The sequence below is a fragment of the Mesoplodon densirostris genome, chromosome 15 (genome assembly GCF_025265405.1).
Source record: "Mesoplodon densirostris isolate mMesDen1 chromosome 15, mMesDen1 primary haplotype, whole genome shotgun sequence".
In the NCBI taxonomy this organism is placed as follows: Eukaryota; Metazoa; Chordata; class Mammalia; order Artiodactyla; family Ziphiidae; genus Mesoplodon; species Mesoplodon densirostris.
The window spans coordinates 75,576,317-75,603,350 of record NC_082675.1 but is presented as its reverse complement, the minus strand read 5'-3'; positions in this window follow the sequence as shown (position 1 = coordinate 75,603,350).

The following is a 27,034-nucleotide window of genomic DNA, read 5'->3' as shown; positions in this document are numbered from 1 at the left end:
ACTTAATAACAAACTACTCAAATTCAACATATAAAAAAGCTACATAGCTTTTTTAGCTACATAGCTCAACTCTATAAAAATAGAAACAAGCCATGCTCGATGGTGAAGAATGACTTTCCTTAAGTTCCACAGTCACCGGTGGACACCCTGAGAACTGGGAGCCAATATCTGGGCATCTGTCTCTTTATTAAAAATATTGATAGTTGCCGTGGAGAAAGCCCAAAACGCCGGGCCAAAGAAAGAAAAGATGAAATTCTTGCTACACAAACTGTGTAGAGTTAGTATAATTAGAAAGCGTAGAAATCATACCATGAAGCAAGCACTATTTCTTACGTTTCTTAACAGTAAAAATTTCCCTTGTTTCAATTCCTTTCTTAATTTTGTACCACAGTGACATATTTCAGTACAGTGAGATCCTGAAATGACAGAAAAACATTGAGGTTAAGTATCGTTTTTAGTCAGATGAGTTGTGAGTTGGGCAAAAATAAAGTTAGACATTGGCAGGCCATGGGATATTTCTTTCACATGCCCAACGTCACACTTTGTCGACAGGCTCGGGTGTAAAATGTGCATTGCTGGGTTCAACGTATAACGTTTGGCGGACTTTTTTTTTTTAATCACAATTGCAAACAAAAGTTTAACTTGATATAAAGAGAGATTAAAAGTCTAAGAACCATCTTTAAAACACAATACCATCCCCAGTTCTAAGAAAATAATTTGTTCTCTATAGAAGTTAAGGAAAGAAAATTCCCCCAACAGATGGAACTTACTGCTTTATAAAAAAAAAATGATGGCCAGGCCAATGAAATGTTGGGTGGTGTTCTATAACCCAGAGGTCTGTACCCCTGGTATTTGTTTTACTTCTTCTTTATGCCTTTATTTTGACCACTCAATTCTATTCTCTTTCATAGAGTCCGCAGAATTAGTGACCCATGAGGCCATCTGCCTCTCAAGACAATCACTAGTAAGTTCTGCTATGTTTAAAGATACCATCCCATTGTAGCAGTTCCCAAAACTCGGCTCTCTTTCTTCTCATGTTCTCTGGATTGACAATATTTAACAGCTACCGATTGGAACTGCCATTAAAGAAAGTACATACGTGAGACCCCATATCTCTCAAATTCTAAAATCCTGACTACATAAACCTAACACATTTCCTGCATTAGCTGGCTGCTTTAAAATGTTATGCTTAATTTATCTCCATGAAAGCTGTCTGTATTTCCAAGAACATGGCAACCATAGGCATTCACTTCATAGGCAAAGTTTCAGATCATCTAACCCTGTTGCATATTATGTTATTCCCTCACCTCTCAAATGCTTTCTCAAACCTTGTGGTCATCTGGGTAAACAAGTAACAGCTCCATGCTTACAACAAGATTAGAGCATAGGATAGAAAAATCAAAACATTAAATCAGGTCTTAGACTCAATTTCACTGTGCTTCGTGGTAAATATCACCAAAAAACAAATATCTATGCTTGTATGATTATGTAGGTTAATGGCCAGACTTAGCCAATAGTCTTTAGTTTCCATCTTGGCTGTAAATCAGTATAGAGAAAGAACCCTGCCCTGCTATTCTGTCTTATTTTCCTATGTTGACATCAAGGGGACCCCTTTTCAACGAGAATGTTGGTTGGTCATTTCAGGGCACATACTTATGAACATGGAGTTCATTCCTGATAGAAAAGGAAATTGAGAGTGCCAAAGGACAAGAATTTGGGCTGAGAATAGGAGGAAGAGCTGGCATTAATCCAGCTAGAAGACCTACACACAGATAGGAAAAATATAATTTAGAGCAAGTCCTTTATTCCATTAGCTCTCTGTGTAAAGGAGGCCATAACTCCCTTCTCATATGAACCCTGAGAAGAAAGTTCCTAAGACAATAAAGTATACTTTAATATACAATATACAATAAAGTATACTAGGGCAAAAGAGGAAATGGAGTCTGATGAATGTACCAGAGAAGAACAACCAGCAAAATGATGAAGTAAACTCCTGTTTACATTTCTATTGTGATGGATCATCCCTTGTGAGTGTAAGTAATCTCTATGCTTTGATTTTAGCAATCAGCATATAAAAATATTGCCTAAGCCTCAAAAAACAAATCACCATAAAGGTTCATAGCCTCATAAAGTTTGGTAAATAAGCAACAGAATGGTTTGGAGTGCATTCATAGGACATAGAAACACAGCATTTGGAACTGTTAGCTGAAAGTAAAATTAAATAAGATGTATCTGTATAAGGCTTACCTTGGAGATGAAGGAAGATGCAAAATCAAATTATGAAAAGTAATATTTTCAGGGACTGCAATGTATGTTGTTTCTAGGTAGAGTTCAATTTACTGAAGATAAAGATACCATGAAGCATAGCAAACCTGACTATATTTAAAATAGAAAATCGTTTCTCTACTTGAAGGGAAGTCTATTAGCTACATTTTAGTAAACCCTGAACCAAAGAACCTGTGAACGTCACTCCTCCAGCAGGAAGGATCTTGAGTTGGTTCAGGCTGTATGACAGGCTGGTCATTACAACACTTAGAAAAAATGTTATTGTCATCTCCCTATTTTACCCAACCTAAGTATGATGGTTTCCTAGGGCCATAACGAAGTACCACAAACTTGGTGGCTTAAAACAACAGAGATTTATTCTCTCACAGTTCTGGAGGCCAGAAGTCTGAAATTAAAGTGTCAGCAGGGCTATACTTTTTCTGAAGGCTCCAGGGAAGACTCCCTCCTTGCCTCTTCCTAGCTTCTGGCAGTGGCCATCACTTCTTGGCTTGTAGACTCATCACTCCAGTATCTGCCTCTGTCCTCACGGGGAGTTTTTTGTGTACGTCTCTGTGTCTTGATATGGCCTTGTTTGTTTTTGGCCGTGCGGCTTGAGGATCTGAGTTCCCTGACCAGGGATTGAACCCGGGCCACAGCAGTGAAAGCACCAAGTCCTAACCACTGGACCACCAGGGAATTCCCAATATGGCCTTTTTATAAGGACACCAGTCACTGGATTTAGGGCCCAATCTAATCCAGTGTGATCCCAATTTAACCTAACCAGTTACACCTGCAAAACCCTGTTTCCAAATGAGGTCACATTTTGAGGTTCCAGGTGGACATGAATTTGCAGGGGACATGATCCAACCCAGTACACTAATCAATGATAAAAATATTTTTAAATAATCAAATATCTTCCAGGAGCCCACAATTTCTAAACATGTGCACTGTGTTTGGAGGCCAAATATAAGTACTCCAAATTATCCTTTTAAAAACAATGGATACATGTCCATGTAGGGCTGAGTCCCTTTGCTGTGCATCTGAAACTATCACAACATTGTTAATCGGCTAAACTCCAATATAAAATAAAAAGTTGAAAAAGAAAAAAAAAAGGTTTTTTTTTCTTGATCCTCAAATGACTGAAATTATATCTAAGCATCGAACAACTTCGGCTCTGGGGACAGTGATGCAGACTACTGTTGCTATTCTTTACTTCACTTTTTAAAATCATTTTTTTAAACCAAAGATAGCTCCTTGTTTAAAAAAAATGCTTCAGGCTGTTGGGGAAATCCATCACCTGTTTATCCTTTTGGAACAGGACTTTCTTCAGGAACGTATTCTCATTTTATGTAGTCACAAAATGGATTTCATTTTTTCTTATGTACTCTATCATCCTGACTTAGATAAACTCACGATGTTTCTTGGCTTCAGTAAACAAATGAATAATGCTAGAGAAACAAATGACAGTCATCATGAAGATTAAAAAGCAAAGCCATGTGGTTAAAATATAAATTTGAAGTCTAGACTTACTGTTTTCATGTAGGGAGAGTGAAACATCTCAGACATTTTATATTCCAGAAATTGAATTTACAGTGGTGCTTATACAGGGAGAAGAAACAATTGTATATTTGAGGTTTTTTTTTTAATAACCTAAGTTTTGGGCTAAGGCTTAAAGGAAAAAAAATTATTTCCCAAGAAATGGGAATTTTGTGAATTTTTGGATTTTTAACATTGATTTTATGGACCCTTTAATCTTCCATGCTCTTGGGCCCAGATATGTTCCTTAAAGATGTTTTAGTCCCTAAAAGAGGAGGGAATAGTCTAAGTCACACCCAAACCTCTGATTCTCATCCCACTCAGGTTCATGCAGGTTTAAAAAATTGGCAGAAGACCTAAATAGACATTTCTTCAAGGAAGACATACAGATGGCCAAGAGGCACATGAAAAGCTGCTCAACATCACTGATTATTAGAGAAATGTAAATCAGAACTACAATGAGGTATCACCTCACACCAGTTAGAATGGGCATCATCAGAAAATCTACAAACAACAAATGCTGGAGAGAGTGTGGAGAAAAGGGAACCCTCTTGCACTGTTGGTGGGAATGTAAATTGGTACAGCCACCATGGAGAACAGTATGGAGGTTCCTTAAAAAACTAAACATAGAACTACCATACGACCCAGCAATCCCACTACTGGGCATATACCCTGAGAAAAACATAATTCAAAAAGACACATGCACCCCAATGTTCAGTGCAGCACTATGTACAATAGCCAGGACATGGAAACAACCTAAACGCCCACCGACAGATGAATGGATAAAGAAGATGTGGTACATATACACAATGGAATATTACTCAGCCAGAAAAAGGAATGAAATTGGGTCATTTGTAGAGACGTGGATGGACCTAGAGTCTGTCATACAGAGTGAAGTAAGTCAGAAAGAGAAAAACAAATACCATATATTAACGCATATATGTGGAACCTAGAAAAATGGTACAGATGAACCGGTTTGCAGGGCAGAAATAGACATACAGATGTAGAGAACAAACGTATGGACACCAAGGGGGGAAAGCGGTGGGGGGGAGGGGTGGTGGTGTGATGAACTGGGAGATTGGGATTGACATGTATACACTAATATGTATAAAACAGATAAGTAATAAGAACCTGCTGCATAAAAAAATAAACAAAATAAAATTCCAAAAAAAAGTCATAGAAAAAGAGATCAAATGTATGGTTACCAGAGGTGGGGAGTGTGGGGAGGGGGACCTGGATGAAGGCAGTCAGAAGGTATGAACTTCCAGTTATAAATAAATACTAAGGATGTAATATACAACATGATAAATATAATTAACGCTGCTATATGTTATATGTGAAAGTTAAGAGAATAAATCCTAAGAGTTCTTATCACAAGGAAAAAAGGTTTTTTTCTTTTTCTTAATTTTGTATCTGTATTAGATGATGGATGTTCACTAGCTTTATTGTGGTCCTCATTCCACGATGTATGTAAGTCAAATCAGGATGCTGTAACTTACACAGTGCTATATGTCCATTATATCTCAATACAACTGGAAGGAAATAATTCACCCACAAAATAATAAAAATAAAAAGAGGAGAGGACACAAGGCAGAGGCAGAGATTGAGGTGAGGCTGCCACAAGCCACGGAATGCCAGGAGCCGCCAGAAGCTGGAAGACACAAGAAAAGGTTATCTCTTGGAGCCTTCAGACGGAGCATGGCCCTGCCAACACCTCCATTTTGGACTCTGGCCTCTGGAACTGTGAGAGAATAAATTTTTGTTGTAAAGTCACCAAGTTAGGGCTTCCCTGGTGGCGCAGTGGTTGAGAGTCCGCCTGCCGATGCAGGGGACACGGGTTCGTGCCCCGGTCCGGGAAGATCCCACATGCGGCTGGGCCCGTGAGCCATGGCCGCAGAGCCTGCGCGTCCGGAACCTGTGCCCCACAACGGGAGAGGCCACAGCAGTGAGAGGCCCGCGTACCGCAAAAAAAAAAAAAAAAAAAGTCACCGAGTTAGCAGCCTTATGAAAGTAATACAAACATCTCTTGCTTTTTATGACTCAGTTCTCTTTCTGCTATACCCTTTGCAAGAATGTGGTTATTAAACTCAACAAGTTAAAAAAAAAATAAGGGGGTGGTGAGCTGCACTGCAGATCTGGGTAGTAGGTCTTGATTAGATCAGCTCCAACTTCTCGCTGAGGACCAGCAATTACATGGAGAGAAGGAAGAAGGAGGCAAAGCTATCCGCCCCACAGTGTTCACATTAAATATTCAGTAGTTAACTTCTTGTATTCTATTTGTGGCCGAGATGATGAAAGATTATTTGAAATCAGAACAGAAATATTTTTTGCATCTGATTTTAAAGCTGTGCTTAAATATAGTGAGAAGAGCACAGCAAAATATGTATAGACAGAATCTTCTAGAGCAATCTCTTTCTGGAATTCCCCAAGACTCATGCATGAGCAATACAGACACTACCTAATAGGTAGCTTTCTTGACTACATAAGCCAAGATAATTACATCAGTTGTTTCCACCCAGGCAGGATCCTACCTGGACAGGCTCCCTCACTGACACCTGGTAAGGCTTCATAGGAAAAAGAAAATTTAACTAGCTTGGGCTAAAATATAAAAGTATTTCTTAATCTTTAGAGTTTAAATCATTACTAGTATTTCTAATTAGGTCCCCTAAAGTCCTCATTTCTGTGTCAGGATACTGATAATATTATCTAATAATATAACAGAAGGTATCATGCATTCATTTCCATCCACCCCAAAGACACAGTTTAATTTTATGTTGTGCTTAATTGACATCACACCTCCCATGTGATAGAGGCCTTTACTTTTTTATTTATATAGAATACATATATACAGAAAAGAGTTGGAAACATAATTCCCTGATAAAAAAGCTATGTATTTTAACATCTTTTTCTCTGTTATACAAATACACATCACTGAATTGTTTTAACAATTTAGAAACAAAATCTACTTAGTAATGATTTTTAACTGCTTCTGATTCAAGTCATTTAACTTTCTAATGGCCAAGACAACAGCACCCAGATGGGTGTTATCTGGGGAAATAAAGAAAAGATCACCTTGGCTGCACTCCCCCTCCCCATCCTCACCTCCCTTTGGCTTCACGTGGCATCTTCACTCTACCCAGGGTTATCAAAATCCAAAATTGTAAATTGAAACACACTGACTTAGTTCTTTCTGGCTGCTGTAACGGAACATTGCAGGCTGGGTGGCTTATAAACAACAGAAATTTATTTCTCACAGTTCTGGAGGCTGGAAGTCAGAGATCAGGGTGCCAGCATGGTGGGGTTCCGGTGAGGACCCTCTTCAGGGTTGCAGATGGCTGTTTTCTCGTTGTATCCTAGAGGGAGGGAGGGAGAGGGGGAGAGAGAGAGAAAGAAGAAAAAGGGAGAGAGGGAGAGGGAGAAATTGAGAAAGAAGAGAAAGGGAGAGGGAAAGGCAAGCTCCTGGGGACTCTTCTAAGGGCACTAATCCCATTCATGAGGGCACACTCATGACCTAATCACCTCCCCAAGACCCAACCTGCTGATACCATTACACTGGGGGGCTAGGGTTTCAAAATATGAATTTGGTGGGGGGGGACACAAACATTCAGTCCACAACACACACCCTTCTTGGATGGCAATCTCTACCTCTCAGCCTCACTCCCTTCCACCCACTACATCGCTTTTCAATGTCATCAGGACCTCTAGGCACCTGAGCCCTTTTCTGTTGATCAGCCACGCCCACTCCCTTCCTTACCCGCAAAACATGTGGCGGTTCCTCACCTCCTTTCCTACCAAGCTCTTCAACCCCCTAGTTCCCCTGTCCTTCTGCCATGCTGATCCCCTAAAACCCCAACCTAGATCTAACCAACTCTCCACCTTGTCGTGGCCGTTGCGAACGGCTGGAGGAAACCTCTCCACCCCCAGATGGAACTTGACATCGAGGCTGCCAATTGTAGGCGCATGTTTTCCGCCTCAGCTGTTCCCCTCAGGCTCCAGGGGCTATTTTCAACCTTCTCAGCTTTCTTCAAACCTACGACCCCAGGATGGCAGATACAGCCAGCTGGGGAGCCCACCAATGTCCTCTTCTTCCAGGACACCCAGGAAAACTACACTCCACAGCCCCTTGCCTCTGGTGTGGTCGTGCTGCTGAGAGTAGTTTCAGGAGGTGGGCGGGGCGATGCTCCTCTCCCCCACCCCCCGGGCCTGGCCCAGCCAAACCTCCCGTAAAGGTTCCTCGTCTCTTCCCTCTTCTGCAGAGCGGATGCTAAGGCCTGGGTCAGTCTTGGATGTAGCCAGCTAAGAATCAGAGCCTCTGTCCAAAGTGGCCCTGAATGATTTTGCGAAGCACATCCCAGGCACGCACACACACACACCCTCCTACCTGCCCTCTCCACTGTGTCACGTGAGTTTCACGTGAACGAGAAATAAACTTAGGTTAATGAACTTAGGCTAAACACCTGAGGGGGGGCCTGGAGAGGACACCACGCCCAGCTGCTGGGCTGACCTAATCCCCACCCCACCCTCATACAGCACGGGGCCTTGCCTCCCGTTCTCCTGAAGAAGAAAAATGAAAACGTATTTTGTTCTCTAATAAGTGATGGAGGCCAACGAAAGGCAGCCCGAGTAATAGGCTTTAATGTTACCTGTTGTCTTCGGGGCGATGATCTTACAGAATTCATAAAAGGCCGCCAGCCTCTCAAACTCAGCGTGGAGGGGAGATCTGAGGCCAGGAGGCCTTCACAGGCCCTGGCTCTGAGCTCCGCCTTTCCCGTCAGAATTCTAATCTACTGTAATAGTTTTATACCTGAAAGTCTTTTATTGATCTTCCTTATGTTTCTATAACAAAAATAGGTTTATAGGGCTTCCCTGGTGGCGCAGTGGTTGAGAGTCCTCCTGCCGATGCAGGGGACACGGGTTCGTGCCCCGGTCCGGGAAGATCCCACATGCCGCGGAGCGACATGGCCATGGCCGCTGAGCCTGCGCGTCCGGAGCCTGTGCTCCGCAACGGGAGAGGCCACAGCAGTGAGAGGCCCGCATACAGCAAAAAAAAAAAAAAAAAAAAAAAAAAAAATAGGTTTATAAATTGAAACTGAAAAATTATTTCCTCTGACCACAAAGGTCTATGTTGAAAAAATTATTTTTTCTGGATTGAGTTATCTTTACAATTATTATCAGTAAATAGTTGATCAAAGTACCTAAATATTATATATTTTAAGTAATTAAATAATAAGTAAATATAAAGTAAAGCATAAGATAAAAAAGTATAAAGCAAAATATGGAGTTCCCTGCTGGTCCCGTGGTTAGGGCTCCACGCTTCCACTGCAGGGGACACGGGGTTTGATCCTTGGTCAGGAAACTAAGATCTCACAGGCCAAACAGCCCAAAAAAACAAACAAACAAATGAAAAAAAATATATATATATATATAAAGCAAAATACAATAAAATGTGCTGGGAATGAAGCTCTTTAGAGAGGAATGGGTCTATTTTGTTTAATGGTTTGGGGGGTTTTCAATTATTAAATGTATCCGTGGATGATGGACTGAAACTAGCTTAACATCAACTTTATTCCTATTTTCACTTTTTTGAAACAATTGAGAAAACTTTTTGCACATACATAGATAGAAAGTATGTGGGTATAAAATGGTACTCAATTATCTGAACAACTTCTCTGTTTTACTGATAAAATAAAATTCTTTTGAAGATATGCCACTAAAAATAAGTTACATTGTTAGTTGTCTACCACTAAAAACAAATCGCTGAAATGACTAAAAGCTAACAGCCAGCTCTGTCCTTCTCTGATTGAAAACTCCCTGATCTGTCAAAGAACCCACCAGCAACTCCCTAGTCACTGGCTTCCTCAGCACCCCGCCCACATTTCCAACTGTCCTTCCCTTTCATAATCAGGGGCATTCACACCCGGGGCAGAACCTCAGTTAGATTCATGATGAATGGGTAAGAGGTGGTTGTAAAAGGCGACCTGAAGGCAAACTCTCAGGCAGATTAAATTTTAGGAAGATACACATATGGAAACTGAGCACCAGGAAGTTCATTCCTTAAACCTCTCCGGGTTTGGGTGCCCCTTAGAAAGCCTTTGCACCCTGTCCAAATATATGCAGACCATAGATTGAACGCCATTAACCTAATGAATTGATAGGGTCCCCAGAGGAACCCCCTTTAGGGTCTGCACCCCAAAAGGCAAACGCCACTTTGTAAAGAGAGTCTCTTCCTTTCATAGCGGAGACAGTTCTCTTCAAGTCATTAAAATCTTTGAGTATAATCCAGGCCGATGCCACTGGAGTAAGAAGCAGTAGTTAGGATTTTAGGTGCAGGTATTATGTTTGACTGACTATGGGCTGGTTATTTTTTTTTTAAATAGGTGTGTTCTTATGCCGAGCTTTTTTGGGGCTAGCCCTGCAACAAGTTGCACTATGTGGCTGCCTATCCTGGGGCAGTTTGGATAACAAGACATCTACTCACCCCTGGAGGCTTTTGGCCCTGCTGAGATGGCCTGGTGGACTTGCTGCTTCTCTCTAATTAGATGAGGCAAGACCCAGTGTTTTCTAGGACAAGAACCTTGGGGGAAACAGCGGCTCCAGTCCCCTTCTCTGCAATGAGTGACCGCTGACCCCCGAGCATTGTGTTAAGAAATTCCAATCCTTAACTCACTTTTGGACAGGAACATTACTCTCCTTTACTCCCTCTGGGTCTAGGGAGGAAGAGAGGCATATAACAAAGCAATAACTTGCTTTGTTATTCATACTGTGACTGTTTTGTATGTAAAGAGAATCTGGAACTAGAAAGTGACTGTTAAGCAAATCAACTCACTAGAGATCCTGACTGGGTTAGGTGGTCCGTGGTTGAACAAAGCTCTTCATAGCACATAATTTCACAGGCTGACTGTCAACTTCTAGAGCATCATTTAATAAATGGTGTTGTGACAACGATTTTGCAGATAAATAAATCCAGATCCCAACACTGCTCCTTAAGCCAAAAGAGATTCCAGATGAACCAAAAGCTTAAACATAAAAAAACAAAAAACTATTTTTTAATATAAATTTATTCATTTATTTTTGGCTGTGTTGGGTCTTCATTGCTGCACACAGGCTTTCTCTAGTTGCAGCGAGCAGGGGGCTAGTCTTCCTTACTGTGCGCAGGCTCCTCATTGCGGTGGCTACTCTTGTTCTGGAGCACGGGCTCTAGGCGTGCAGGCTTCAGTAGTTGTGGTTCACGGGCTTAGTTGCTCTGCAGCATGTGGAATCTTCCTGGACCAGGGCTCGAACCCGTGTCCCCTGCATTGGCAGGCAGATTCTTAACCATTGTACCACCAGGGAAGCCCAGCATAAAACTATTTTGCATAGACTTGAGTGGGGAAAGCATTTCTAAGTAGGGTTACAAAATTCTCATATTTAAAGGAAAAGAGTATTAAATCTGTTGACATAAAAACATGAAATATATCTACATTAAACTGTAACGTTATTCAATAAATAAATAAAGGTAAAGGGCAAACAACAAAAAACTCCAAATGGCTTACTGAATTTGGTTATTAATTCTAATATTTTTTTCTTTTCCAATATTTATACAGATTATTTAATCTTTTATTGCATTAGCTAGACCCTCCAAAGCAATGTAGAAGTAATAAGTATGTTGACATAGTAAGTATACTTGTCATATTTCTGATTTTAATTCAAATGACTTCTTTTGCACTGTAACTCTTGGTATAATGTTTGCTTTTGTGTTTTGGTAAAACTTACCATACTTAAGTAGCTTTTATTTTTTAATGGATACTGAATTATCTCATGCCTTTTGAATACCTATTAATATGTGGGGTTTTTCTTTTAATTTGTTACTGTAATGAATTTTCATTTATAGATCTTTTTCAATGTTGAACAATTCTTGCATTCCAGGATAAGACTACTCAACCTTGGTATGTTATTCTCTGATACAATACTACATTTGACTTGTGAATAGTTTGACTGTTCCTGAGTTGGATCCTTTATAATAAGCTGGTAAGTGTAAGTAAAGCATTCTTCTGAGTTCTGTGAGCCATTCTAGCAATTATCAAACCTGAGAAGGGGGTTGAGGGAACCCCCAATTTATAGCCAGTCAGTACAGGTGTAAGGGCAGCCTTGGGGGTCTGTGCTAACTCCAGGTAGGTAGTGTCAGAATTGAACTGAATCCAGAGAACTGGAAAATTGCTCGGTGGCAGGTCAGGGGGGCGGTGGGGGGCAGGAGCACCCACACACTCGGTGTCAGAAGTGCGTTAATGCGGTTCAGAAGCCAGTTATCTCAGACGCCAGTAAGCTGGGGAGAGAGTGCCCCCTCCACTTCCCCCGGGGCGCTTACGCAATACCAGCTGAAGCGGGGAAAGCAAATGAACGGCTCTCTCCCCTGTCTTTCTTCCTACTCCATTAGGAAAGCCTGGAGGCAGCGTTTGGTTTTTTTTTTTGTTGTTGTTGTTGTTGTTGTTGTTTTGCGGTATGTGGGCCTATCACTGTTGTGGTCTCTCCCGCTACGGAGCACAGGCTCCGGACGCGCAGGCTCAGCGGCCATGGCTCACGGGCCCAGCCACTCCGCGGCATGCGGGATCTTCCCGGACCGGGGCACGAACCCGTGTCTCCTGAATCAGCAGGCGGACTCTCAACCACTGCGCCACCAGGGAAGCCCTGGTTTTTGTTTTACTCACACCCCAGGCAACTGGCTTCCACTCAGTTGGAAGAAGAAGAATTTCTTCTACCTCTGGCACTAGAAACTTTGCCTTGAATCCAACTCGTTCGGTCAATTTTACAAGACCTATTTTTCAAATGAGAGCACCGAGACTTTGACACTTAAAGCTAATTTTCCCAAGTTCATACAGCAATGTGGTGTCAGAGCCTAACAGTTGTGCTCTCTGCTCAGTTAAATTCAAGACAGTCTGCTTTAAGAAGGGATCTCTGCTTTCACGGACCACTACTCCATCACCCCCACTCCATATAAGGCCTTCAATTATTCTCCCCACACACATACCTATCCCTAAATTCACCCACATTTGGAAAGGTCTTCTGGTTCAAAATTTCGTTGGGAAGGCTGATGTTCTCAAGTGCTGTTAGAGCAGGGGAGAAGAAAGATAACCTTCCCTTGAGCACGAAGGGAGAACTAGAAGGTTGGCAAGGACAAGGCGTGCTTAGTCTTCTGGATGCGTCCTGACAGACCCGACAAGAACTCTTTGTGAAAAGTCAAAGAAGAGAAGGTCCCATGGTAAACAACTGTGTCCTCCCCTCCCCCAATCTTATTCACCTACCTCCAGAAATAAGTTTTATTCTGACTCAGCCCCAGAATTTGAGTCACGGACACACCCACACATACTTGGCAAGTCTTGGCCTAGATGTTCTGCCTGCTCAGACCTCTAGCCTTCTCTAACTGCTTGGAGATTAAGCTTGGTCTTTCTCACCAATCACACGGTTCTTTTCTCTGTTAAAACAACAACACTGCAGCTCAGAATAAAATTGCCACACGCTGCTTTGTGTGGCCCGTGGGGCAGGTCTGGAGAACTGGGCAAGATATCCAGGGCGGTGATTGGGACAATGGGTTTGAAGTGTGGGTCTTTCCTAAAGCAGGGGAATTCTGAGGCACCTGTTAGGAAGCGTACCTGGACTTGTGAGTCTCCAAGACTGGTGCTCATTTTCTTGTTTCGGCCTCTTGTGCAACTGTCCTCATTTTTTAAGTTAACCTGTTAGCTTTCTTCACAATGATAGTTTCCACTCTTCCTGAAAAATGTGATGCCAGTGCAGAAAGACATTGGCAGCTTTATGTCCACAGACAGTAATAATACCTTGCTAGGGGCTTCCCTGGTGGCGCAGTGGCTGAGAATCTGCCTGCTAATGCAGGGGACACGGGTTCGAGCCCTGGTCTGGGAGGATCCCATATGCCGCGGAGCAACTAGGCCCATGAGCCACAACTACTGAGCCTGCGCGTCTGGAGCCCGTGCTCCTTAACAGGAGAGGCCGCGATAGTGAGAGGCCCGCACACCGCGATGAAGAGTGGCCCCCGCTTGCCGCAACTAGAGAAAGCCCTCTCACAGAAATGAAGACCCAACACAGCAAAAATAAATAAATTAATTAATAAACTCCTACCCCCAACATCTAAAAAAAAAAAAAAACTATATAATACCTTGCTAGGAATGGATAACAATAATAGCAAACACTTATGTAATACCTACTATATGCCAGACACTGTTTTAAGTTCTTCCCATGTATTAAGTCGTTTCATCCACGCAGCAACCCTAGAAGGTCAGTCCTGCTATTACCCCTGTTTGCAGATGGGAAAACTGAACCACAGAGAGGTTAAGTACCTTGCCCAGTGTCTCACAGCTAATGAGTGATGGGTTCAAAACCAGACTTTATATTCTTCGCTACCACACAACTCCTGCTTCTCAGATGATGTATTTCTGAACAGAGCTCAATAGTCTCAAACATCAGTGGAAACCGAAACCATCATTCAGACCACAGGAGCCTCCCATTCTCCAACGGTTGTGACGGGTCCCAAATACAAACACAAAAACTGTGAGACAGGCTTTTGGTCAACTACTCATTTCTGAACATCTTCACAGCAGTAAATTTGTGAGAAAAAAAAAAATGGAGGAAATTAGTGTGCATACAGATTTTGAAAACTTATTGGGAAAAATGGAATTCTGTTTAAGAAGTGCAGTTGACTGTTTTCTGAACTGGTTTATAGAGACCCAAACCAACCTAAGTCTCCTGTATAAAAGATCTAATATCCTTCATAACAGAAAATAATAATCTGTGCATTATTATTTTTATGAAGACAGTTCTCTGAATCTCTGTTTAATTATAAATGCAAACATAGAACAACAACCAAAAAAACTACACAAATTTCAAACCATGAGACATTTACCTAAAAAAAAGGTAGGAAGATTGTTTTTCCCTCCCTGACTCTCTGATCTAGCGTCCCTAACTTCCAGGAAAAAGGAGATAGCTAAACCTTCTATTAAATAGGTACTAATTTTGAATATGATTTTTTTCTTTTCAATTTTTTCACTGTGGTATGTACCATATATATCTAAGAGTGTTTAAAACAATTTAAAGAATAATTATAAGTGAACACTTGTGAAACCACAACTTGTGACTAGATTCTGGGCCAGGGAATATAGCTGGAAAGGTACACATCACTTCCACCACGGACAGACCTGACCACAGAGAGCTCCCAGGGAGGGTTCTCCAATCTCTCTCCCCTCATCTGTTCTCAGGATTATGCTAAAGTGACTGTATTCATTTGCTCAGGCTGCCTTAACAAATACCACAGATGGGATGGCAGAATTTTTTTTCTCACAATTCTGGAAACTAGAAGCCCTAGATCAAGGGGTCGGTATGTTTGCTTTCTCCCAAGGCCCCTCACCTTGGTTTGTGTGGCTTCTCGCTGTGTCCTCTCGTGGTCTTTTGTCTGTGCGTGTGCATCCTTAGTGTCTCTTTATGTGTCCAAATTCCCTGTCCTTATATGGACACCAGTCAGATTGGATTAGGAGTCACCCTGAGAGCCTCCTTTCAACTTAATCACCTTTTTAAAGGTCCTAGCTCCAATACAGTCACATTTTGAGGTACTAGAGGTTAAGGTTTCAACATATGAATGGGGGGGGAACAATTCAGCTCATAACAGTGACCTCGAAGCCAAAAGATGGCAAAGCTTCAAGATGGAAGGATCCTGGGTCCCTGAACCACCTCTTGGAAGAGAGAAGACTAGAGGACCTCTCAACCAGGAACATCAGCATTAAACTTTATGTGACCAACAAATGAAATTTTCATTTTGCTAACTCAGACTTTGGGATTGTTTATAACAGTGAGCTTACACTGAATAATACTCAAGTGAAAGAAAACTCATCCATCCCCTACTGAGTTTATCTCATGAAATCTGGTATTAATATACTAGCTTCAGGTGATGACAACAGAGTGCAAACAAAGAGAACTGATTCTCAAGTTGTATCCTCCCAAATTGATTTGGTGAAATTGACCATGCACATTAGGTTCTATAATGAATTAAAACATTAATTAACGCTAAATCATATGAATAATTCATACTAAATTTTCTTTAAGTGCAACAAATAGTTCTGGTCTTTATGTGTGCCTGAAAGCATCACAGAATTAACACTTCTGAATTAGTTAATCTGCAGGTGTTTGGGAAATTGATCAAGCCTCACATTCTGATGGTTTTAGGATCTCTCCTAGGTCTGTTGAAGTGACAGCTGGAAACAGAGGGCCTGCCAACACCCAATATTCTTCTGTTCAGAGGCAGTAAATTAGAATTTTAAGAGAAGAACAAAAGAAACTATAAAGGCACCCCCCTGACAGCTTAAATGTCCTCTGCTGCTGAAAGGAGGATTTCCCACAGTGAGCTGTAAGAAGATCCTGAGCACTGATTTGGGATACAGGCAAGTGATGCTTATGGACAGTCTCCCTGAACGAAAGGATACCTAAGGCATGTAGGAGATGAAGGATGCTCATGAAGAAAGCCGGGAGTCTGGAGGTCCCACAGAAGCTCCCTCACAGCTCCCTGGTGCTGGAGACAGACAGTGGGACTACAGCTGACCCTGCTACTGTCCACATCTGCTCCCTGGTACCCAGCCTCACTGATCTCTCCCCTCTTCAGGTCTTCTCTGTCTCGGGGAACTTTATTTCATCTTCAGTGGTGGGAGAACTGGCTCTGCTTAACCATCTCTTCCTCCAAATCTTCTTTATCTTACACCTAGTTGTTGGCTTTTGAAACCAAAATCACGAGTGTTTTCCTGTTTCTCTGGTTCTGTTAAGACAGTTCTGCCTGGACGCAACAGAGCTTGGTTTCTGTCTGCCCGCCAGAAGGAAGCTCATGAAGTACCCCACCAAAAACCCAGTCAATATATCACAGCATCTCCCTGCCATGCTATCAAAATAAAGAGCTGGAAAAATGTCGCCCTCATTTATATTCTGTTGGGGAAGAAAACAGTGAAAGAAAGCTGCAACTTATCTAAGGAAACATTTACAGGCAAAGACAACCTGTCCTCCTGTGGGAACTCTCAGCAAGAAATCCTACAGGAGGATGGGGTCACACTGGACTTGACAGAGAAACTGCCTGCCATCAGGTAAAATGAAACACTCCTCAGAGACAGCATGAAGTTTACAGGTTACCAGGCACTGGTGTCCTCTTGCAAAAGAAGCGTAGCCCTGTTTGGTGGCATTCCATAGGTGCATGTCATCTAGGGTGTTCAAGTCTGAGCTACAAGCGTGGAAAAAGTGCTTCCTGTTTAGACGACAAGGCAATATTTAGCAAGGTTTAGAAATACTACATTTGACATAGAATTAAACATTTGCCAGTCTGGGATGGCTTTTTCGCTTCTGTTTTACAGCAGGTTGAACAAGATAAAAGTCAGCCTTATAGAATGTTTAAAGCATTAAAAAGTTGAAATGATATATAAGTGGTCAGACCTCAAGACCAGAACATTCGACAAGGCTCTTATCATTGTGAGACTTTCTGCATTTTAGAGTATCAGGAAGTGACAGGTGACTATCAGTATTTTGGCCACAGCTGAGAGTATTATTTAGGGTGGGTGGAATCCTCAATTTTTTTCACCCTTTCTTTGAAGATGGAAGGCTCTGAAAAAGACCAGAGGATCTTCCTCAGATTCAGAAACAGCCAAGGATCAGCATAGACATATACAAAACAGCACTAAGAGCTGTTTCCTGATGCTGGGCTTAGTCCAGGGAATCTGAGCAAGAGATGGTAAATGTTGCTGAGATGGATTTTGGTGGTTTGGTTGGTTGGGTAGGAGGGCATTTGATCTGGTTTATTGCTTCATACAGTGCATAGGATAGGTGGCAAATCACAGGACAGTTAGCCAAGATCATGAATCTTTGATGGGAGTTAAGGAATTACTCATCCCCCATCCCTCCCCCTCCACCCTGACATTTTCTCCATGTGGGAACTAGCATCAGGAGAGTGAGTGACTTTGCAAGTTCTCCCAGCAAGTTCATTGCAACACTTGGACAAGAACCTGGTTCTCCTATCTCTGAGCCTAAGGTTCTCCCCACTTCAAGCTCATTGCCTCTGTGATGGTCGTGGGCTTTATCATAAAAGTCACCAACCGGCCATGAGCCAAGACATCTTCCTTCACCACAAGCACGCCTTCTGCATGATGGCCCGGCTATCGATATAGTTTGCACAATGCAAACTCATGTGAAGGACAATACCACAACTGTGCGAAGTTCTGAGATAGGAAGCTGGATGCACCGTGCATAGTAGGTGCTGAATAAGTAGTTTATTAATGAATAAATCAATACTTGAATAAGGTATGGTGTGTTGTCAGGGCATTAGACACACAAGGAGCAGCCCTTGATGTATTATGTATTTCTTAGGTCTAATATACGTCAAATACTTGGCTGACAACACTAAACTTAGTAAGGATGCTAAACATAGACCCCAAATTCGGCTCACTCTCGTGTTCAAACACTGTAAGTCAAGCATCAAAATTCAATATTGTAGGGCTTCCCTGGTGGCGCAGTGGTTGAGAGTCCGCCTGCCGATGCAGGGGACACGGGTTCGTGCCCCGGTCCAGGAAGATCCCACATGCCGCGGAGCGGCTGGGCCCGGGAGCCATGGCCACTGGGCCTGCGCGTCCGGAGCCTGTGCTCCACAACAGGAGAGGCCACAACAGTGAGAGGCCCACGTACCGCCAAAAAAAAAAAAAAAATCAATATTGTAAATCAACTATGCTTCAATTTTTTTTAAAGCGTCAAAATTCAGAACATACAGGATGAAATGAGGGCTGTAATGAAAAGATTTTGTCATTAAAATACTCCTAAAATTATATTAAAATGTTAAAATTGTTTTCAACATATTGAGTGATTATTTTTGCAACTGCCATTATAGGTAAATTTCTCCCCCTTTTTTATACCTTTCTGCATATTCTGAATTTTTAAAAAATCTTTATTGGAGTATAGTTGATTTACAATGTTGTGTTAGTTTCAGGTGTGCAGCAAAGTGAATCAGGTATACATATACATATATCCACTCTTTTATAGATTCTTTTCCCATATAGGCCATTACAGAGTATTAAGTAGAGTTCCCTATGTTATACAGTAAGGCCTTATTAGTTATCTATTTTATATACAGTAATGTGTGTACGTATGTATTCTTAAATTTTTAAGATTAAAAATGTAATTTAAGGGGGCCTCCCTGGTGGCGCAGTGGTTGAGAGTCCGCCTGCCGATGCAGGGGATACGGGTTCGTGCCCCGGTCTGGGAGGATCCCATGTGCCGCGGAGCGGCTGGGCCCGTGAGCCATGGCCGCTGGGCCTGCGCGTCCGGAGCCTGTGCTCCGCAACGGGAGAGGCCACAGCAGTGAGAGGCCCGCATACCGCAAAAAGAAAGAAAAAAAAAATGTAATTTAAGAACAGCCGACTGGTACAACAAACTAGTGACTATAACAAGAAAGAAGCAGACTCACAGATATAGAGAAGAAACTAGCGGTTACCAGTGGGGGGAGGGAGGGGGGAGGGGCAGAATAGGGGTAAGAGATTAAGAGGTACAAACTATGAGGTATAAAATAAGCTACAAGGATATATTGCACTACACAGGGAATATAGCCAATATTTTACAACTATAAGTGAAGTTTAAATGTCACAATTTCACCTTTAAAAATTGTGAATCACTATACTGTGCACCTGTAACATATAATATTGTACATCAACTATACTTCAATTTTTAAAAAAAGGAAAAAGCAGACTATGTTGAGAATTAACTGAAAAGGGTAAAGTATGGTAGTGGCTGTCACCTGTCAGGTCCTAGGTCCTGGTGATACAGCAGACACAGAAGGGCCACGGCCCCTCCCCTCAGAGGCCCTCCATTGTAGAGTGGGTACCGGAGTGTTAAAAAAATCAACAAATCAGGGCTTCCCTGGTGGCGCAGTGGTTGGGAGTCCGCCTGCCGATGCAGGGGACGCGGGTTCGTGCTCCGGTCCTGGAGGATCCCACATGCCGCGGAGAGGCTGGGCCCGTGAGCCATGGCCGCTGAACCTGCGCGTCCGGAGCCTGTGCTCCACAGCGGGAGAGGCCACGGCGGTGAGAGGCCCACGTACCGCAAAATAAATAAATAAATAAAATCAGCAAATCTATATCAGGTGGTGAAGACGGATAAAGCAGGGCTGGGGGCTGGCGAATGATGGCGCAGGTTTTAAAAGGACTCTCACAGAAGGCTTCTCTGATAAGATGCTATTCAAGCTGTGTCTAAAGGGACAAGCGAGGGACAAAGCGGGGGACTCTTTAGGGGACCCTGACAGTGATCCAGATGAGGGATGACAGTGGCCCTGACTGCAGGAGAACAGGGAAGGGTCATCCTCAGAAGGTACAGCTGACAGAATTGCCAATGGAGCGACAGAATGTGAGATGGAACAGAACAGGAAGGTGCCCTGGTGGTGTCAAGACACCTGAGTTTGGCCTGCGTGCACTTTGCTTCAGAACTAGCCAGCTAAAACCCAGGTATCTTGTGAAAGGTGAATGCAGCTGCGCTTTTCTGAGCACCTGTTACTTTTCAACACACCATCCTCAGCTTTCCCTTGTCTAGATTCACAACAGTCCCGTTATCTCCATTTTAGAGAAATTATGCTTACAAGGTGCTTAATGCAGGAGCTGGCACACATCAAGCAATGGGAAAGGGTGAACTGTTACTAAAGCAGGGACCTAGAGGCAGTATTTAATCCCTCCCCGTCCCCCAGAGAACAGTACAGTTCCTATCAAACCTGTTGTAAGACCCTGTCGCTTAAAATAAAGCAACCGGGGAGGTCTCTGGTGCTCAGCTACACTCAGCCCCACCCTGGAAGGCCCGGCAGTGTGACTGAAGAACGCGGTCTGAGTCATCCCAGCTGCCGGCAGGGCAATTTTAAGTCCCACAGGGCCCTGTGCCTGACGAGATCCACAACACCCCACACCCAGCTTTCCTGCCTGCGGAGAGATAAATGACAAAGGGGAAAACCGCGTGTGTTTCTGGGTGTCTGGACAATCAACTAGGGGACAGGGTCTTATCTGAGCCTCTATCCAGCTTTGATTTACGTATTGATGGCAAAGAGAACCCTGGCTTCTACAATACCAGCCTGCAGAGAAAAGCAGAGAAGTGTGGCTCATTAGATTTGTGTGGGTAGCTAATTAAACAATGAAAGTGATTTTCATATCTGACATAAGAAGCTGAAATCCTTTTCAATTCTGTTAACTTACCTGTTTGTTTGTTCTCCTTCACTCGCTCCTTAAAAAAAAAAAAAAAAAAAAAAAGACACTTCCTGATAATTACCCTGCTGAGTCACCCAACAGCTGTGGCCCATTTTCAGGATAGGTCTTTGAACAGGTTTACGTTCGAGGACCCATCCTCATCACCTTCCTAGTTGTGGGGATGGTTGCTTGGACTCCCCCTCTCTCACTGCAGCCCCTTGGAAGCTATGCAGTGTCCTCCTCTTTTGTGCTCATTCTTCCTGCGTGCATAATGGTATAGGGAGAGGTGGAGAGAAGCCTCAGGAGCCAGTCCGCCTCTCTCCCCTCATACCCTGTGCAGTGGCAGAATCCACCAGAGGCTTACAGGAAATTCTTGAAATATACACCAGAAGAATCTCAAATCATAATACTCATGGGGCTCAACAGACTCTAGTTCATCATGCATTTACTCTTGTTGTTTCCTGTGAGAGAAATAAGCTAGTTAACTTCTCGTTCTTTAAGATTCATTGTGGTGGTGGACAGACTTTAAAAATGGATCTCAAGGGCTTCCCTGGTGGCGCAGTGGTTGAGAGTCCACCTGCCAATGCAGGGGACACGGGTTTGTGCCCCGGTCCGGGAGGATCCCACATGCCGCGGAGCGGCTGGGCCCATGAGCCATGGCCACTGAGCCTGTGCGTCCGGAGCCTGTGCTCTGCCACGGGAGAGGCCACAACAGTGAGAGGCCCATGTACCGCAAAAAAAGAAAAAAAAAGGATCTCAAAAATACCCAGTTCCTGGTATTTATGCCCTAGTAATCCCTTCCCCTTGCATGTGGGTTGAACCTAGGAACTTGTTTCTAATATCACAAAAGTGATGGAATGTCTCTTCCATGATTAGGTTATAAAGACTGTGACTTCTGCCTTGTTCTCTCTCTCTGTCTCTCTCATTCTTCTCCAGTACTTGCTCTGATAAAGTAAGCTGGAGAGGCTCATGTGGCAAGACATTGAGGGTGGCCTCTAGCCAACCACCAGTTAGAAACTGATGTTGTCAGCCCAACAACCAGATGAGAGAACTTGGAAGTAAATCCTTCCCCACTTGAGCCTTCAGATGAGACCATGACTGTAGTCAACACCTTGACTGAAGGCTTGTGAGAGACCCTGAAACAGAAGATTCAGCTACTTCGTGCCTAGACTCCTAACCACCTGTACTCTGGGATAATAAATGTGTATTGTTTAAAGCTACTAAATTTGGGGTTAATTTGTTACAGAGAAATATATAACTTATACACTCATCTCAGGCAACCTCTATTCCATGAAGACTTCAATACCTCCTGCCAAACACACACACACACACACACACACACACACACTTTGTGAGTCTCAGAGCTCCCTCAGCACTTTATGCTCACCCCTTAGCACAATACTTAAAAATATTAATTGTAATCTTCTGTTTTTGTCTTGGTCTCCCCGCTAGAGAGACATGTGTTCTTTATATCTGTAGTATCAAACGTAGTTCTTGGCACATATGATCAAAATTATTTTATGGATGAATGAATAAATGAATGAATGAGTGAGTGAATGAATGCCATTTTGCTAAGTGATGCAGGGGATTGAAAAATAAATTAGATCTCTGTTCCACCTGTAGGAGCTTATAATCAAGTTGGAGAAGCAGACATAAAATTAACATAAATGTGAATGAAATCAGTGTTGTGTCATGATAAGAAAAATGTGCTATGGAAACATAAAAGATAGGCTGTCCTTTCTGATTGGGGAATCTGAAAATACTTCCTGAGGAAATGACTTTTGACATTGGCCTTGAAGGATAACAGAGCTTTGAGCAGCAAAGATGAGAAGGAAAGGAATCCAAAATTAATGAAAACTACAAACAAATCCTAGAAAGTCAAGAAATCAATCTAGCCGGAGGACAGAGTCAGGCTAGTGCCCATGCGGAGAAGCCAGATGGAGATGAAAATTGGAAGTCAATCAGCTTAAAGGGGCACGTGAGGTCATTACGCTTAGAGAACATGTTGAAAGCAGAACCTTGGGAAACTGGCATTTAAAAACCAAGAGGAAAGAGGAACTTGCTAAAAGTTTAGAGGACTTTACATAAGTTTGAAGGAAGAGGTGAGGCTCAGAGGTTGGACATCATGCAACATAAAAAGAGGCCTTGGGATGTGGCAGCTGGGTTGCTAGTGACCTTTAAGAAAACAGTATCTATGAAAAAGTGGAGATGGAAGACAGATTACAAAATGATAAAAATAGAGTATGTCTGAGGAAACCAACCAAAGAAGAGTAGCCTTTGGAGAAGCATCCCAGTGATAACTCTGGTGATTTTGATAGTGAAAAAACTCATCTAACAAAAAACATCTTTATTTGAAATAAAAAATAGCTGACCCTATCAATTTGTCTATACCTCTACCAGTAATATGCCAACATAATGACTATCAATTTATAATGTTTTGCTTTTTGGTAGTTCAAGTACTCACTTTTTATTCCAAACAGCAGTTCATTGGGATATTATTTTGCCTACTTTGGGGGCTTTGCTCTTCCATGTACATTATGATTAAAATTGCAGTGGATCTATAAAAACATTGCAAAAGAATTAAAATTAAATTCATCATTTAATTAGATTTTCTTTTGAACGGTTTTCAAAAGTTTTTAAACTCCATCACAATCTTGCATTCTTTCTGGATTTTCTTTACTTTTTTTGCCTTATAAATTATCCCTATTTTTAAATTGTGTTAAAAGTATATTTCTGGTGTACAAAATAGACTTATGCACTTTAATGCTATATCCAGCCAATTGCTTTAGTCTCATTCATTTTAATAGTTTACATTTAGATTGTATTCTTGTATTTTCTATGGTGACAATCATGTTACCTGCAAATAAATGACAATTTTCTTCCTTTATAACTCTTTTATTTTTTCTGATTTTACTGCGGCGACTGGAACTCAAATAGAACCTTGAATACAAGCTTTGAAAAAAAAACAAAACTGACCCTACCCGACATTTTTCTTTTCTCTAGTGAACAACTTCACAACTTATAACTGTTAATTCTGGACCATTTGTAAATGGTTCATCTGGTTTTGCTCATCTGTGTCCTCAACTAAACTGTAAAATCCCTAAGTCAGGGAGGTTGCTTTCTGCATCTCTTCACTCAGTATGTACTTAATAATTCCAGTAAAACCATGATAACATTCACTTTTCGTAAACTCTTTGTAATCCCCCAGAGTATTTTTTTTCAGCAATGATTTATTGGGAGCTTACTAACTGCCAGGCCCTGGGCTGAGAGCTTTGCATTCAGGATCTCTTTTAATCCCCTTATGAACTTTTTGATTCCACAGGGCTGGGAGTTATGACTACCACTTTCTTACAAATGAGCCAAAAGTGGGAAAAAGAAGTGGGATATAGATTACTTAGATGGAGAGCCTCAGCGTTAAATCGACTAAAGATACACTTGTAAGCACATTACAACCACACAAGGGTGACCAACTGTCCTGGGCTCGCCCAGAACTGAGGCCATTTCCAGGACATGAGACTTGCAGTTTTAAAACCAGGCACACCAGGACCAGAGAACTTTCCATAGTCTTCAGGGATGAAACAATAAAATGTTGCAATGATAAAAGGGGCCAGGAGCTGTGTCCCTTCAGGAATATTTATTATGAAGAGAATTCCAATGTAACTGTACTATGATTTGGGTTGAAAATTATAGTGGAGTATGTTTCCAAACAGGTAGAAATATGCACTTTTTCATTTCACCAGCTTATTCTTGGAAAAGTGTGGTTGACCAGTAAGCCACACCTAGAGCATATTACCACCCTTTTCCCTCATTTATGTTAATTAAAATCTGGAAGAAAAGCCCAGATTTATCATCCTGGCTGGTACTTTCCCAGGGCCCCAAGGAGTCATCTGTGAAGTATTAGCCTGACTTCCTCATATTCTTCTAGAACCACATTTTGAAAGTTAAATAAAAGTTTTAGTCTTGATTTGCTTAATTCTCACCAATCTGTCCTTTTTGATGTGACACCAGTACAAACTTCAAAAGGAGGAAAGGAGACTTTTTCTCACTTTAGTTACAGGTGCTGTATTGTGTTGCACATCTCTTTGTTTCAAGTTGTGATGTTTTTCCTCCTCTTCTCTCGGATGAACTGATTAATGTGTATGCTGCCTGAAGACAGAGGATCTGGGAATCTCGTAATAAAAAGTAACCTTCATAAAACCAGAGGATTTCATAATCCACACAACCACTCATTGCTCCCTGCCTCTCCACCACTAGTCCGAATGGATCATCCAGAACCCAGACTGGTTAATTTCGATGTTCTCCATTGTTTGCTTTTTAATAACGGTGGCACCAATTTCTTCTTCCTTCCTAATTACTGCTTAGCTTTGCTGAAATCAAGCAGATACTGCAGGCAGCCGACAAAACACACAAATTGCTGTTTTGACTGGATTCTTTGAATCGTTTTCTTTCCCATCACAAATAGCTCCTGCAGGTCTGTCTCAGTAGGTGCTTGTTTGGGCGTTAGCTGGTAAAAAGCGAGCCAGTGGGGAGTGTATCTTTCAGAATTAATTCCACACTTGTCCAACACAAAATCCCTCCCGGGATGCGATGCGGCATCACCTTTCCCGCTGGCTCATCCAGGTTTCTTGCAATAATGTGAGCCAGCTTCCTGAGGTTGCATATGCATCGATGGAGGTTGGGGAGCAATCGGCAGCAGTGCTGAGCTAAAGGAATTCCAGCTGGCGAGGCACTTATCAGTATTTTTCATTTATCAGCTGGTTTAATAATCAACCTTCAACCCTCAAACAACTCAGGGGTAGAAAACCTGGCTGAGGGCACTGGGCTGGAAAACAACTAGCTTTGCTCTGAAATGAGGACCCTCCCCTAACCCATCCTGCTGGCAAGAGAGGAGAGCTCTGAGGTCAGAAAGGCACAAGTTCAAATCCTGTGTCTTCCACTCATTTGCCAGTTAACTTTGGGGAAATTGCTGATTCGCTGAGGCAGTTCCCTTCACTGTAGAATAGGAAAGATGATCGTATTTTCCAATAGAAAGATTGTAAGCACTAAGTGAAATAATAAGACTATTGTTTCCAAAACGTCAGGCCCATCATGGGTGATCAGCAAATGGTATTTATCTTGAGGAAGTTTTGTTCACAGAAGGACAGAGTAGCCCTATGGAAACCCCACGGGTGGACGCCACTCAAGTTCCCTAAAGGCAGGGCTTGACCCCTGTCCTCCAAATGAGCAAACTTTCAGTTTCATCTCACAGGAGAGCCCGCACTTCAGAACCTCACAGTTGAAAAGAGCCTTATCCAAATCTAGTCCAGACTAACTCTTGAGGTGATATTGTGTACATCAGGACCAGAATTTTTATATGAATACGTGAAGGGGCTTCAGGAGATTCAATAGTATTGATGAAACCTAATACATACGAGGGGACAATAACTGTTCCGCCATTGCTGAGAGGTTACAAATTAAAAGCAGGTGGTCCCATCAAGGGAAAAACTGCCACTTCCTCTCTGGCTCCACCACTGCTCTACTGCCTTCCTTCAGAAGGTTTCATGTGAGTCTAATAATCTTAATTGGGCAAGATCTTCCATAGCTTGGTAAAGAAGCTAATATTTAACCCTCCATTTTGAAGCTAAAGTTAAGGACATTCACAGAGCGTGACTGAGCCAGACGTCAGGCACTTTCTTACCTCATTTGAGTCTCAAGATGGTTTGAAATAGGTGCATTTTACACCATCTTATAAGAAAATAGAAATCAAGTAATCTATCCAGAGTTCCCCCAAGAGTAAGTGGTAAAATAACTGACGGATTTGAAAGTCAGGAACCAATGACAATTGCGGGCGGAGGAACTCTGTGGTTTTGATAATAGCTGGATGAAGATGTGAAGCTGGAAATGAACAAATCTCAGAAGCCCCGTCAGAGACCGCTCGTGAGAGAGCATGACACAAAGGAGAGAAGACTTTTTCTAAAACACTAGAAATATCAAGGGGTTATTTTGTTTATTCTATCTTCAACCCAAACCCAAGC